We start from the raw sequence: 17422 nt of genomic DNA, 5'->3' as shown, positions 1-17422 counted from the left end.
CATAACTTTATCACAGTCCCGTCTGTTATATAACAAATGTGGGTTTCTAACTGTTTGCATGGCAGTGATTTGAATTAAATACAAACTTAAATGACTAGCACCTGGGTCAGATTGGCACTGCTTGCAACTGTCCCGTGTTCGCTATATTTTACCTACAACACTGCCCAAAGCAAACTCGCTACATATGGACAATACTATAGCTGGATATAGTTTGATGGAAAGCGGAAAACGCTTTTATAGGCTAAATCAACCAATGTTCTTCAAGTCTCTGACAGTTAATATATTCATGTTGGAAAGGGCCAGGTAGCCCGCCAGGAATGTTTATGTACAAAAATGGCACTTTTAAAAATAGTTGCACAAGCCTAAAGTGCTGTAGTTCAGAACATGTGTGCTCTGTTTTATTCAAAGGTTTGCCGGTAGGCTCTATTCCTCGATTCTAGCGCGCGTTCTATTAAGTCAAATCGGTTTTTTTTAGGTGAAATCCAGGGGATTTAAAACAGAGAGGACAGTGTCCCCTATATGTCTGCGTTTATATCTATTATTATTCCACTTAAAACACTTCAGGTGATGTGTCTCAATAGTGAATTTAAATGTTGATATTTATCAATAAACTGAAACAGGTGAGGCTCGGCAGGATCGCCGCTTAAATCTGGGTTACCTAAAACAATTTGTTTCATTTAGATAAAATTATTACACTCTTCATCGAATAATCGAAAACAGTTATTAGGCAATTGCCACGGAAACATGGTATTTGCAAGTTTCAGAACCGATCAGATATTAATTGTAACACATTAAATCGAACTCTCATTTGCTGGCCGCTGCTTGTTTGAAATGATCTGATCAGGCAAATGGGAAGGTGCGGCTAAACTTTATAAAGTTAATACTGTTAAGAAGTTGAAAATAATTCTTTCTAAAAAATTTGAAGGGAGATACCTGCCCTTTATCTTGCGGTCATTCACGTTAATAGCATAAAACCAACATAATTGCCGAAGACGGCCGGGAGTTTGCTCCCTGACAAGTGAAAGAGCAATTTAATGGAGGGTAAAAACATACAAGTTGCATTGTAACCTTCCAAGCTAATTCCCAACACAAGAAATATGTGACTAGGTCTGCTGTCATTTTATTTGCGAATCAATTTCATTTTTCCCACTCTTTGACATTCTCACAAATAATCCTGGCTCCGAACGGCTCCTAGATTTTCGGTTGTGCCCAAGGTCACAAAACATGGAAATTACTCGACATAGTGAACACATGGGGAATATTCTATGTGCACAATTCATACGAATATGGTTAAAAACCAGGGTTTTACGAAGGTACTCAACCCCAAGATCCTTGCAATCCATTTGTATTTTGATACAATGTGCGAGGACAAATGTCTCCCGCTATAAACTGTGAAATACTGTTTTAAACGAGTATTCAAAATATATGAATGGGTTATAAATATCTGGAATGTGCTTAATAATGAGTTGTGCATCATTAGTACACTCCACGTTAAAATGTATTATGTTTTATTTTCTTACTGAAATCAGCCCACGATAATTACATTAAATCACTACCCTCACTGTTTCTTTTCATTCCTCAACAAGCAATTGTTATGAAGCGGGACAAAACGGTTAGCATACTTAACTGTGCCCAGAATTTACCTTTAAAATCAACATTTATCAGCTCAATGACACTGAAGTGAAACTCGTGTTGTCTCTGTCTCGCATATCAATTGTTCGGCTATCAATATAAAAAATAATCTTTTTTTCCTGTTTTTAGCTGACCAGCGTTTTTACACTGCACCTCACCGTTTACAGCGTTCATAGTCTTAACTGTTTGTTCAAAACTTTAAACGGGAATCGCTAAAAAAAATGACCCGACTGACAATTTGGCTAGATTAGAAGTTTCACAAGCAGTCATTCGAAGAATTATAATTTTCAACAAGATGTTTAAATTTGTGAAGAATTTGGAGCCAGTCAGGCCGTCGGTTTTAATCAGCTGTCCAGACTCTCTCAGCCGTGTGAGTTTGGCCACCAGTTCCTCTAGAATGGCCCAGTTAGCGCAGGGATATAAAAATGCACTGATCTCTTATTCCTTTCCAAAATGTGTCTACATTCATGTTTTGCCGTTTTGTGGTTGATGAAACCAAAAACTTAAGTGACAGCAAATTTTACATTTATCTGATGGAGTTCGTTAGTTCAAATGTTGATGATTCAATGACCTCGGTGGGAGGTTTGGGAAAGGTAACTGAAAATTTCAGGACAGTTAATTTGGAGCCAGAGAGGTAATGTGTGAAGTCCTAAATTCAAGGGTTGACAATCGTTATCGTTCACGTGGAATTTGCCCCGAATGCCCATCTATCACACAAACCTATCACTGTTTCTACAAGATTGCACCGACCTCTACTCCGCTAGCTTTAGTGAAACTTTCAGGAGAAAACTCAATTTCAAAAAAGATAACTGGACCAATGATTCAGGCGCTAATGTGACTTTTGGTCTGCTGCAGTGTTTCCATTGGGAATTTTCTTGACGGGGGACTAGGAACAGTACCAGAGGTGATGATTGTAACTGAAATATATAGATTTACATCGCCCTGAAAAAGAAGAATAATGAACCCGAGTCACCTGGAGAGCATATTTGGGATAACCTCTTACACCTAGTCAATAAATTGCAAGATAAACATGATAGTCACATTCTTAGTAGTAATTTCTAGTAGCGTGAAGACAAAACTAGCGGGATACCCCGCTCAGTGTGTTTTAATTTCACGTCCTGTATGTGTCGATATTGGAATGTCTTCATGTCGCTGTAAGCAATTTGTGCTAGATAGTTACAGTTGTTATAGTTCCATTATCTCAGATTCACAACAAAATATATATAAACATCGAACATTAATAAATATACTACCGACGGTTTAAATGCTTTACTTTGGCCAGATTAAGATGCTGTGGAAAACGTTAAAATTCATTTTTCTACATATTATGTCTGCAACCTGACCATCCCACAATACTTTCACCCACAATATTTCAGTGCACTTGCACTTATGGTGTGATATGTTTCATTATCCTTAATTTACTTCATTTTAAAATGTATTTCCTATATTGCTGACCTACCCCAGCTGTGACTCTGACAGTACCTTAGTTATCCTCAAAGTTGTTTTCAAATTCCTTCATGGCCTCCCTCTTTGCCACCTCTTCTAGTCCTACAAGCCTTTGGGCTCCCCCAATGCTGGCCTCCTGTGCACCCTCAATTTTTATTGCTTCAATATTAATAACCATCCTTTGGCCCTATGTTCCAAATTCACTTTCTAACCCACCCTGCCTTTCTACCCATTTCTCCTTTTTTAACTTTCTACTTAAAAGCTACTTTGGCCAATTCCTGGTCATCCTGATAAGTCATACTTTTGAAATCATCTATGGCTGGTGAAAAAAATTCATATGTATTAATATTAATCTTATTGTGTAACTGGATGTTTGCTATGTTAAACATGCTATATAAATGTAAATTGTTGTTTCATTATGATCAAGACATTGCACCAAGCAATCTTTGGGGCCAGAACTGGATTGGAATTCCAAAAACTAACAATTAAGCTCAGAACATCTCAGTTATTTCCAATAAGTAGCAGATCCAAGATCAATTATATCTATTTATGATTTCATTAACAGAATAACGTACTTTCAAACATAAAATTACATTTTTAAATCTTTGGTTCTGATACACATATTATTGGTTATGTTCTCTCCACATTAAAAACGAGGCCATTTAGATATCCTATTCATGGCCTTTGCTGATGCAAGACTGGAGTTGGCTTTCAGGAATTATGCATCCCTTAGTTAGCCTAACTGGAGCTAATAACTCATTATGTAGAAGTCAATGGAGAAGAGCCAAATCATATGTTTTTGTTTGAATTTCTTGCTTTTCCATGGTAACACTAATTAACATGCATACAGTGGCTAATCACTGACTTCTTTGACGTGTCATGATGTAACAGTATGAAAGAGTGGACTGACCTTCTACAAATGATTCTGAAAACCTTGCACTCTATAGTAAGACAACAAATGGGATTAATTTGTCCTCTGACAAAAACTATTAATTCAGATTCAAATACAATGTTTAAAAAAAATTTGCCTGTCCATCACAGTAAAAAAAAGCTATCTGACAAGAGATTAAATATGCAACAAACATAATTCTTGTGTAAAATGTTGAGTAAGTGTCATTCGTTCTTAAATTACATTTCTGCAAAATATTAAAGGAAATTACATAGAAATAAAGTAGATGGACAAATAATAAGATTAAACATAAATATACTAGTACAAGAATATTCAAATTAAGATTATGGGCTTGGAGATATCCAGCAGTCATCAAACAGCATAATGCCATAGACTAGAAAAAAACGTGACTTTAAATCAATAGATATGATGATGGAAGAGGAGTTTTAATTTTGTAATGTAAATTTTCAGATAGGAAAATTAACCATCTATTCAAAATGTAATTAAAAAAATGAACATTTTCAACACAAAAATTTGAATCCCGTTCACTGTGGAATATAAGCCCATACTGAGGAGCTACCTGAAACTGTCCCATAATGCCTGTTTCTTTCATTTACTCCTGTCTTGTGCAGAATCACATGAACTCTGCTCAGTATCTCCTTGTAGTCACAGGCTAAAATGTATTGTGAGAGCAAGCATGGAGTTTTCTCCTTTTTCTTGGAGCAGTGCAATAGTTACACCATAAAAATACACTAAATAAATCATAATACTTTTCCTACTTTGTTTACTTTGTTTCATAATATGAGTTCCCAAAGCTATCTCTCACAGGATGATCACTTCCCTGTTGAATTTCTGATCAATATCTATTAGATGTTCAAGCACATTTGACACCACAGAAAAATGTCCATGATCTGGAAAGCTGAAACAAGCAAAGTACAAAAGATATTTTTTACTTGAACATTGCATACAGGACAATTTGTTAGTCTTTCTTAGACTTGGTCTAAATTATATCTCATTAGCAATTTGTTGGAATGACGATCAGTAAAATAGTCAGTATTTTATGACTACAGCAGTAGCAAATAAATTATATCGTGCACCTTTACTATTGCACATTTGATATAATGGTCATGCATGCAGAATACAAGAACAGTAAGGTTTATTCTATTTACATCATGTGACAATAACTCTGTTTTCTCAGTTATTTCGCTTCTTCCATGACTTCCCCATCTATCCCATCGCTAAGGCCAAAACACAAAGACAATTCTTTTCCAGGCAAATCCCAAAGCCATCCTAAATCGGCTTATAGGAGATGGTCAAAACTCAAGATGCCCCAAAGCTTGCCTCCCTCTGATTTTTCTCTCCTTTCATGCATGAAGTAGCCTACCATCTCTGTCAAATTATGGTGAGTCAGTACATTGGGGATGGTGGGTTCAAACTAACAGACCACCACTTCAATGCATTGGTATTGGTGCTCCACTGTCGGTAGTTTCAACATGATAACATCTTAATAAAAAAGAAGTAACGAGAAATGAACAAAGCTAACATTTTTTGAGTTCAGCAGTAAAGTCATTAATATTCACACATGTACGCAAAAGATCATCCTGTATGACCAGTGTCTCTGCCCTATACAAAAAGTCCAATAAATAAACATTTTGAAATCTTACCGACCAAGGAATTTCAGTGGAGTGTGCTATGAATTCATCCCAAGCCTATAAGCTTCAATGAGCACAGAAAGTATATTCCACAAATATTTATTATGTAATCGATTTGAATTTATTTTGGGAAAAGTATTTTGTTAACTTCCCAGCATATTCTGTACACGATTTGGTTTATGTCACAATTGGCTGGGAAACTAAATCAAAATAGTTCCAGTGGTTGACTTTTGACCTGTGAGTGAAACACAGTATTTTTTGCTCGATACAGGCAGCCATTTATAAACCTAATGCTACTATTGACTGTTGAACAAATTGCCAACCTAAGCTGATCATCCCTGTTTTGCACATTGGAAGACAAAGAACAATTCATACTGGATGTGATAACAATGTCATAACTTTATTAAAGGGGTTATGTTATTGTTTTCATTTTCTACCATTCTTAACTTGGAGAATAACAACGTGGCAGAGGATTCACAGGATGATTAACAGTCTGACAGGCTTCAACATGAATGCACCTCCCATCACTATAATCATCTTTATACCAGTTAATAAGATGCTTAGCCCTACATAGTAGGAGGTTTTTATGCGCACTCACAACCTATACAATGACGTGGGTGTTGTTAGGGGGTGGGTACCAACACCTACCAAATGCAATGCCACACAGAATTCAGAGCAAGAGCTCCAGTGTGTATCTTCTACTCCAGATGAAAAGGGTGTGAAGCTAAAGGCTCACTCCAGGTTAATTGATGCCACTAATCACAGCAGCTAAACATGAGCAGTTCACAAACCTGACATCTAATGTAAGTTTAGGTTCTCGAAAGAATGTTTGTGTAATCATTTTTTAAACATCTATATATGGTGGAGTTAGTGGAGGAAGCTTTGTTTAATTTTTGTTCCTTCTTTATTGCTAATGAAGGAACATATGAGACGTTGATGACTGAAAGTTTCCATACAGTTCCATGAAGGCATATTCAATGAATATTGAGCAAATATAAGAGTATGAAGTTTGTCAAGATACATGTCAGCTTATAAGCCTGATGAAATTTATTTATACAAATTAAAACCAAACTTGAACATTTGATATTAACTTTATTATTTGCATTAAGTCCAATTCACCTATTTCAGATATAATTTGGTAAAAGCAGAATGGAAACAGCTACCTGTAGATAAATCTATGTCAGAGCAGTAGGAGGTATCTTAGAAAGAGCTAAAGAGGGTTCAATACAAATCTGTTCCCTCAAAGCCATACATTCTGCTTCCAAGTGATTTGGTTTAGACCAAGCATCTAATGGAAGTAAATATGGCACCTAGTACCTCAAATGGGATTCATGTGTCATATGTTGAAGATTTTCAGGAACAAAATACAATCAATAAAGGGCTGGACAGCGGTAATTTGACATGCGGGGAGAGTTATCACATTCATAGGCCAATTGCCCAGAGGTGGAACTCAGGTGACTTATACTGCAGAGTGATCTAGTGAATAGCAGCATGCAACAGTTAGGGACATGCAGGAAAATACACTGGTAAGATCAAATATCTATCGAATGCTTAGGATAATAGCCAAGAAGCAAGGTTCATCGACTGGCAGAATGGGATGGAAGATGGAAGTAAGGGAATTGAGTGCAACTGGTGACAGTGAGTCCAGAAATGGCGCTTGCATCATAAAGTGATCACAAACTCCCTCTGTTCATGAGGGAGATCTCTCAGTCATAATCATGACAGAAATAAAAATGGAAGTAGAGACCATAGCTTGAATGGAATAGGCAATGTGTTAAAGCGCACAGCTAATGGCAAATGCCAAGCTGTTCAAATCCCAAAAGGGAAACTTGAAGCAACTGCCCTTATGTTTATGTTTGCAATTTGTATTGTATGAGGAGAGGTTTTTAAATCCTGCCTCCTTGTAATCATTCTATAATAAACCCCCACACACACTTACTCTTTGCTAACCTCCACATACACTCGGTTGGGCACCATGATGGTACAGTGGTTAGCACTGCTGCCTCACAGAATCAGGGACCTGAATTCGGTTCCCGGCTTTGGTGTCCGTGTGGATTCTGTACGTTCCCCCGTGTCCATATGAGTTTCCTCTGGGCACTCCGGTTTCCTTCCACAATCCAAAAAACATGCTGGTTAAGTGCATTGGCCATGCTAAATTCTCCCTCAGTGTATCCAAACAGGCACAGGAGGGTGGCGACTACGGGTTTTTCACAGTAACTTAATTGCAGTGTTAATGTAAGCCTACTTGGGACACAGATAAACTTTACGTAACACTCTTGGCCAACCGCACATACACTCACTTGCTGTCATTCTACCCACACATATACATTCTCTGATACCCCCCACACACATACTCGCATTCTCTGATGCCCCCCTTCACACACACTCTCTGTCATTGTACTTCCACACACACTGTCCGCCGCACCCCACATACACATTCCACTGCCCACCCACGTACACATTTCGCGCGACCCCCCCCCCACACACACCCACACACTCCGCCGCCGCCGCCGCCCCACAAACACACTTCATCACCCTCACCCCACACACTCTCAGCCGCCCCCTAAACACACACTCTCTGCTGCCCCCCACACACACACACTGTCCGCACCCCCCCCTACACACACACTGTCCGCCCCTCAGCAACCCCCCCACACACATACACACTCTCTGTCGTTCCCCTCCACACACACACTGTCCGCTGCACCCCCTCCCCACACACACAGACTCTGCCGTTTCCCATTCCCCCCCCCCAACCCCCCGCCGCCACAACATGCTCTCTGCCGGCTCCCCCACACACACTCTCTGCCAGCCCTCAAACACACACACACACTCCGCCACCCCCCCGACACACTTGTTGTCGCCCATGCCCCCCCCCCACACACACATTCTGCCATTTCTCCCCCTACCCCAACCAACAGTCTTTCAGAGGGAAGTTGAGGAGAGACTTCCTTACCCTCAGAATGGATGATCTAGAACTTATTCTTTGTAAGGATTACAAAGGTAGAAATACACAAAAAAAACATTTGGATATGCACTTGTGGTGCAGTAACTTGCAGGGCGACGGACCAAGAGCTAAAAGATTGGATTAAACAATAGCCATTTATTGGTTAGCACAGACGTGACATACTGAATGGCTACCTCCTGTGCTGCACATCTTTCGATGCTTCTATCACCCTGTGCATAGTCACTAAACAACTTTGGTTCAGGGTCCAGCAGCTATAATGGTAAAAACAAATTGTTAAATTTATTGGAGTAAAAACTGCAAATGCTGCAAACCATCTACCAGGAAAGATTGCATTTGTGAAGAGAGAAACAAAATTACTGTTCGAGAACATTGACCTTTTACCAAAACCCAAACTTATTTCAGTTGATAAAGGAAACACAATTGAGATTGTGCATGTGGATTTTCAAAAGATATTTGATAAAATCCCTTGTGTGGGTCTTGCTGATAACGATAAGGCATATGTTATTTAAGGGAATGAGATATCCTAATTTTGAAAGTCAGCTAAAGGTCAGAAAATAGACAGTCATCATTAATTAATGCTTTATGAATTGGAATGATGCAAGCAATTAGGTCTTCTATAAATAATGAGAGGAACAGTCTAGTTAATGTTAAATCTGATGTAGATGAAAGTTTAGGCCCCAGATTTTAAAACAAGTTCTTGGGTCATGGGTATTGCTAACAAGCCAGTAATTATTGTCCTTTGGTATTCCCCCTAAGCTGGCTTTCTCAGAAGATCAAATGAAAGCTAAGAGTTAACCATATTGGTCTGAGGCTAGAACTGCAAAGAAACCTGATCAGGACCTCCTCCAGATGTCCCCAGCATCACAACCAAACTTCAGTCCGCATTATATCAAGAAACAGCTGAAGGCACTGGATAGTGTAAATGGCCCTGACAATATTCCAGGAATAGTCCTATTCTAGAACTTGCCATACCACTAGCCTAGCTGTTCCAGTATAGCTACTAGACTGGCAGTTATCCAGCAATGTGGAAAGTTGCCCATATATGTCCTGTACACAAGAAACAAGACAAATCCAACCCAGCTGATTACCGCCCCATCAGTCCATATTCATGATCACCAGTAAAGTGCTGGAAAGGGGTCATCAACAGCACTATCAAGTGGCACTTGCTTAGCAATGACCTGCTCACTGATGCTCAGTTTGGGTTCTGCCTGGGTCACACAGCTCCTGACATCATCACAGCCTTTGTTCAAACGCAAACAAAAGAGCTAAATTCTAGAGGTGAGAGTGACTTCCCTTGACATCAAGGCAGTGTTTAACTGAGTGTTGTGGCATCAAGGAACCCTAGCAAAACTGGAGTCAATGGGAATCAGAGGAAAGCTCTCCACTGGCTGGAGTCATATCTAGCACAAAGGAAGATGGTTGTAGCTGTAGTAATTCAATCATCTCACTTGCAGGACAACACTGCAAGAGTCCCTCAGGGTAGTGTCCTAGACCCAACCATCTTCAGCTACTTCATCAATGACCTTCCTTCCAACATAAGGTCAGAAATTGGGATGTTTGCTGATGACTGCACAATATTCAGCACAGTTCGTGATACTGAAATAGTCCACGTCCAAATGCAACAAGAGCTGGATAATATCCAGGTGTGGGCTGATAAGTGGTAAGTAACACAAAGCATGATGATCTCTAACAAGAGAGAATCTAACCTTGACATTCAATGGCATTAGTATCAATTAATTCCCCATTATCAACATCCTGGGTGTCACCAATGACCAGAAACTGAACTGGATTAATTAACCATACAAATACTGTGACTACAAGAGCAGATCAGAAGCTAGGAATCCTGTGGTGAGTGACTCACCCTCTAACTCCCCCAAAGTCTGTCCACCCTGTACCAGATACATGTCAGAAATATGCTGGAATATTCTCCATTTTCCAGGTTAAGTGCAATTCCAACAACATTCAAGATGATTGATTCCATCCAGGGCAAGGCAGCCCATTTTATTGGCATCCCTTCCACAAACTTTCATTCCCTTTTCACTATCACACAGTGGCAGAATTGTGTATCATCTACAAGAAGCACTGCAGAAACTCACCAAGGCTTCTTAGGCAGCACCTTCCAAACCCTTGACTGCTACCATCTAGAAGGACAAGGGAAGCAGATACATGGGAACACCACCCCATGGAAGTCACTCTCCATCCTGGCTTAGAAATATGTCACTGTTCCTTTAATGCAGCTAGGTCAAAACCCTATCTGTACCTACACTACAGGGACAGCAGCAGTTCAAGAAGACAACTCAGAAACACCTTCTCAAAGCAATTAGGGATTTGTAATAAATGATGGCTTGGTCAGCGATATCAACATTTGTAAATGTATTTTAAAGAAAGTAAGGATAGTGGGCTTCCTTTCCTAAAGGATGTTCATCAACTAATTTTTTTTTACAAGAATCTGACACCTTTCAATAAAATTCCAAATAAGAAACTGTTAATATAAAGAACTTGGAATTGGAGACAATCTATCAACATGGGTGGGAATCTGTTCAGAAGTAGAAGCAGAGAGTACGGATAATGGGTATGTACATAAATTGGCAGATTGTGACTAGTGGTTTCTCCAGAGTTCTGTACTGAGGCCACAGCTTTTTACTAGATTTACAAATCACTTAAAAGAATAGAGTCATATGTGTAAGTTTGCTGCAGACACAAAGTTAGATAGAGCAACAGTACACATGGGAACTGATCGCTCTAAGGGGTGCTGATCAGATTAAGTAAGAGGACAAAACTTAGTAGATGGATATTATTAAGGAAAAGCATGAATCATCATATTTGGACACAAGAAAGATCAAAGTATTTTCTAAATAGTGAAAAGCTAGGATCCAAGTGCTGAAATCACTAAAAGCATATACAGAAAGTAATCTAAAAGGCTAGTGGAATGTTGTCCTTTAAATCGAGGAGGCTGAATATGAAAGAAGGAAGTTATGTTACAGCAATATACAGCTTTAGTTAGACCACATTTAGACTACTATATTAAGTTCTGCGCACCATACCTGAGGAAGACTATGTTGGCTGTGGAGAGCATGCAGTGCAGATTTACCAGAATGATACCAAAGAAATTAAAGTGTGAGGTCAGGTTGCAACTCAAGGCTTGTATGCCCTTGAATACAAAAGATTCAGAAATTATCTATTTGAACTAGTTAGGAATTGATAGGGTAGATAGAGAGGAATGATTTCCTCTGGTGGGGGTACACAGAACAAAAGGGCATTATTTTAAAATTAGAGCTAGGCTGTTCAGTGGTGATGTTAGGCAGCATTTCTTCATGTTAAGGACAGTGGAATTGTGGAGCTCCATCCCCCAAAAACTGTTGAGGCTAAGTCAATTGTAAATTTCTAAACCAATAGGTATTTGTTAGGTAAGGGTATTAAGGAGTAGGGCACAGATCAGCCATAATCAAATTGATTGGCAGAACAAGCTTAAGGGCCGAATGGCCTCTTTCTATGCTAATGTTCATTTTTATTAATACCATAAATTTAAAAATGTAAAATTGCCATTGGTGGGGTTAAATTCACATTCACTGGAATACTAGTCCAGTAATATAGCCACTACATTATACTCATTGTAGCTGGAATATAGAACATAGAGCATTACAGCATAGTACAAGCCCTTCGGCCCTCAATATTGTGCCATGCTATGTCCAGTCCCAAGATCAAGCTATCCCATTCCCTATCGTTCTGGTGTGCTCCATGTGCCTATCCAATAACTGCTTGAAAGTTCCTAAAACGTCCGACTCCACCATCACAGCAGGCAATCTATTCCACACCCCAACCGCTCTTTGAGTGAAGAATCTACCTCGGACATCCCTCCCATATCTCCCACCATGAACCTTATAGTTATGCCCCCTAGTAACAGCTACATCCACCCAAGGAAATAGTCTCTGCACGTCCACTCTATCAATCCCTCTCATCATCTTATAAACCTCTATTAAGTCGCCTCTCATCCTCATCCACTTACAAGAGAAAAGCTCCAGCTCCCTCAACCTTTCCTCATAAGACCTGCCCTCCAAACCAAGCAGCATCCTGGTAAATCTCCTCTGCACTCTCTCCAATGCTTCCACATCCTTCTTATAGTGAGGTGACCAGAACTGAACACAATATTCCAAATACGGCCTCACCAACGTCCGGTATAGTTGCAGCATAACCCCACAGCTCTTAAACTCAAACCCCTGTTAATAACCACTAACACACTATAAGCCTTCTTCATGGCTCTATCCACTTGAGTGGCAACCTTCAGAGATCTGTGGATATGAACCCCAAGATCTCTCAGTTCCTCCACATTCCTTAGAACCCTGCCCTTGACCCTGTAATCCGCATTCAAGTTTGTCCTACCAAAATGAATCAACTCACACTTATCAGGGTTAAACTCCATCTGCCACTTTTTGGCCCAGCTCTGCATCCTATCAATGTCTCTTCGCAGCCTGCAAGAGCCCTCCACCTCATCCACTACTCCACCAATCTTGGTGTCATCAGCAAATTTAATACCCACCCTTCAGACCCCTCTTCCAAGTCATTGATAAAAATCACAAATAGCAGAGGACCCAGCACTGACCCCTGTCGTACATTGCTGGTAACTGGTCTCCGGTCTGAAAATTTTCCCTTCACCAGCACCCTCTGTCTTCTATGAGATAGCCAGTTACTTATCCAATGGTGCCTAGCTTTGGGTGTCCTACTTCATAAAGAATGTCAAAGAGCCAGCAGGATGCAGGAAAGATTTACTTAGACCACAACTGGAATATTATGTCCAATTCTGGGCAAAATGCTTCAGAAAGAATGTCAATATCTCAGACAGGATGCAAAGGGGGACTTACTGGAAGGTGTTTGGTTACATGGATAGACTTGAGAAGCTGAACTTATTTTCCATGGAGTTGAGATGGTTAAGAGGATACTTAATAGATCCAAAATCATGAATGCTCTTATTAGGGTAAATGGCAGAAAGATTGATAACCACAGGTCACAGATTTAAGGTAATTGGAAAAAGAACCAATGGTAAGGAGAAAAGAAGCTTTCAAAAGGAATTGAGTAAATATTTTGAAAGGAAAAGCTTGCAGAGTTGGGGGAATAGAACTAAATAGCTCTTTGAAAGCATTGGCATGATGGGGCAACTAGCTTTCTTCTTTGTGAAATGTTTCTACGACTGCAGGGGTGAAAAACCCCACTTATGGATTGAGGGAAACAGGGGCTTTTTTTACAAGAATAGATGAAGTTACAAGGAGATCCGATAATATTGTTTAAAAGTGTAAGTGGCACTCATAAAATAAACATTAAAAAACTATTTCAAATGTTGGTGAGGCAGTAGCTGGAATTATTACCAAAAGGAAGCAGCAGGAAAATGTAATTTTTATAGAGAATTGTTAGGGCACAGAATTTCTTATCAGAAACATGGTGGAATCATCATCCATGACATTACGTTAAAGTCTATTACATTTATAAAGGAAGTAAGTATATGTTTTGTTTTAGAAGAGTTTAGAAAAAGAGCAGAGGGATAAGACTAAATTGAGAGTTTTTTTAGACAGGCAGCATACGTGGGCTTGAGGGGCAATATGGCCTCATTCTGCCATGTAAAATTCTATGATTCCACACCATACAACTCATGGACGTACTCTGACACCACAATGCTTTCCTGCAGTTGATAACTGGAGAAAAGTTTTCTTAAGTTAGTTTTGCTCATTTTTGTAATTCCATTTAATAGCATCCAAGTGGCATCACCAACGACCTTGCTGAGGATGATCAGAGTTTAATATGAATTATTTGAACTTTTATTTGTTGTTTCCATGGTTATGGAAAGAAATTGATTGATATCAAAGGAGAAAATACAAGGTCAGTATAATCCCTACTGTTAAAAAAATGTTTCCAAGTGTTCAGGAAGTGTATTTTCCAATATATTTCATCAATTATGATAGTTTCTACACTTTTTAAAAGGCTGGCACTCTTTTCATGCTCACTAAATTTATCAGAAGGTAAGAGGAGTGGATCATCTGATACTTTTACTGGGTAAATCTGTGCTATATATATATATACATGTACTTGTGGGTGTACGTTATATATGAGGATATTATGTCTGAAAAATCTTTCATCTATAAAGACTTTAAATAGTGCTTAACTTCACATGGGTAGAAACATTTTAATCGGGGTCAAATCAAAATTTCTAGCATAGGAAAGGCAGTAGGAATGTGCAACGTGTTGCACTGGCACATATTATTCAGTCCATAGCCTGAGACTAAGCAAACTCTAAAAATTTTACTCTTGTAAAAAACTTTTTTTGTTCTCATTCAAGAGATGTGGCTGTGCTGGCTAGGCCAACATTGTTGCCTCACTCTATCATATAAAGTTATATGATTCATCACCAATAAGCATGGTGACAGAGGATATATTAAGGCATTTAACATTGTTGAAAGTAGATAAGTCATCAGGCCTGGGTGAAATATATCCCAGGCTGATCAGAAAAGCAAATAGAGCAGACTCTGACCATTATTTTCCAATCCTCTCTGGCTACAGGCATGGCATTGGAGGAATGTTAATGTTGCACTATTGCTTTCTAAGAGAGAAAGGGGCAGGTCAGGCAACCTAACCTCAGAAATAAATTCTGAGTGATAGTATTAATTTTCATTTAACCAGACACAGATTAATCAAGGGCAGTCAGTGTGGATTTATTGAGAAAAAGTCTTGTTTAACTAACTTAATTGAATTTTTTGAGTGGTAATATGATGGTTGATGAGCATAGCCAGTTTGATTTAATCTTTGTAGATTTTAGCGAGGTTTTTGACATGGTAGACCAGCCAAAAACTTAACCATCCATCCAATTGCAGGTGGTCACAAGGGCTGGTGTGCCTTATTGACCCTAATAATCACATTTTAATTTGACGTTTTTAAGTTTCCTTTGTACTTTGTTTTTGTTCAGGCTGTTCCTCTTCCTTTTGGGGAGCTGCCCCTTTTATTTTGTCCTAATTTAGTTTGAGTTTATTTATTTGGTTTGACCTTAAAAGAGGCCAGCTGCAGGTGGCCAACAAACTCTAACAACAGAAATCCCATCCTACTGCTCTGATTGGTTGGGATCTGGGTCTGTGACACAGAACCACCCAGCACTCTTAATTGGCCTAATTTATCCAGTGTCTTTGGACAGCAGGCCCAGGAGTCTGAATGTTCACCACATTTAATGTTGATTGTGTATTAATCATGTTTAAATGCAAGTAAGTGGAGCGTACTGATTGGACATTCATTTGAGCCCTATAAATAGTCACAGACTTAAATTGTGGTGTTTGTGTTAAGAGGTGAATGCTTGCAATGTGTAATTCTATAAATGAAAATACAGGTTTCTAAAGATTGGATCCTGTTCTTTCCTTCTCACATTGGCTTTCTGATATAGAACATGGTAGCTGAGAATCTTGCCGACAGGTGAAGTTGGAAGCTAAGAAAATAAAAGTTCAGACTGAAAATTATAATCCTAGTAACAATTATGAAAAATTACAGAAAGTAAAAGTAAATTAACCCCCACCCTCCAGGAATGCCCATGGAACAGTTAGTATGTCCTTTAGCTGTGACTTGACATATCATTATGTGACAACTTGCTCAAAGCAGAGAGGCAGGATCCTTGAAATGACACATGACAAAGTAAATTCTGAGGAAGAGGGTGAGGATAATAATGAATCTGAACAAATTATATTGCTCATGAGGAGTTTTTGTCCTATGATGTATGAGTGAGTTGAGGACTTATTAAACTGTGCATTGCTAGATAGTCCTTGTACTTTGACAGTATGTAGAACAGATTGGCTAAAATTTTATCTTGATTCATGAACTCACGAGGATCAATAAAAAAATCAAAGAATATAAACATATTACTTTCTGTGGGTTGAGGGATGATGACAACACATTGAGGTCATGAAATATAATTACAATTCAATGTAGAAAAGCTGTGGTAGACTATTTTCTATGCATTGAAATAGTCTTTAATAAAAAATCAATGCTGCTGAGCTAATTTTCTATGAAAAAGGCACAGGATTGCTTTGTTGGCTATAAATTATTTCAACTCACTCCTGGATGCTTCCCATCTTCATCTTCCTTTAAACCTACGGTCACCTAAAACACTGCTTTCATGTTCCAACTTGCACCCTTCTCCATTCACCTGTCATCCTTGTGCTTGTGGACATAAATTGGCTCCTGGCTAAGCAATACCTCAAGTGTTAAAATTCAGGTCTTTGAGGTCCAATCCTTCTATGATCTTCCTGGCTTGATAATTTCATCCAGTTCTACAGCACTCTCAGATATCTGCGCTCCTCCAATTCTGGACTCTTGCATACCCCAATTTTAATTACTCAATTACTGGCAGCAGTATCTTCAGCTGCTGTGCCCTAAGTACTGGAATCCCTCCTTAAGCCTCATGTCTCTTTCTTCCTTTAAGAGGCCCCTTACGACCTCTTTGATTAAATTTTTGGCGGCCTGTCCCAATATCCTTCTGTAACTCAATGGCAATGTTAGTTTGATAACATTTTGGTGAAGTAAGTTGAAACATTTTTCGACATTACAGCAAATAGGCAAATGCAAGTTGATTTTCTTGTTTCTGTTGGGATTGGAGGTCAGAGCTATGGGCTCATCAGGAGCAGAGGTGATTTTACTCTTCTGTCCACCCCACCCCCCCAGCATCCTTCCCCATCATCCCTCCCCCCATATCCCCATGTCATGTCATGTACCAATCCCACCCCGGTGACCTGGTGCTTCACCCTGGTGATATCAAGCCCCACCTTAAATTACATCATTGCCTTCCTGGCCATGCTCACCCTGAGCTCACAC

Source organism: Carcharhinus amblyrhynchos, chromosome 5 (genome assembly GCF_965287045.1).
Source record: "Carcharhinus amblyrhynchos chromosome 5, sCarAmb.v2.hapA, whole genome shotgun sequence".
NCBI lineage: Eukaryota > Metazoa > Chordata > Chondrichthyes > Carcharhiniformes > Carcharhinidae > Carcharhinus > Carcharhinus amblyrhynchos.
Note: the sequence above shows the minus strand (reverse complement) of the source record.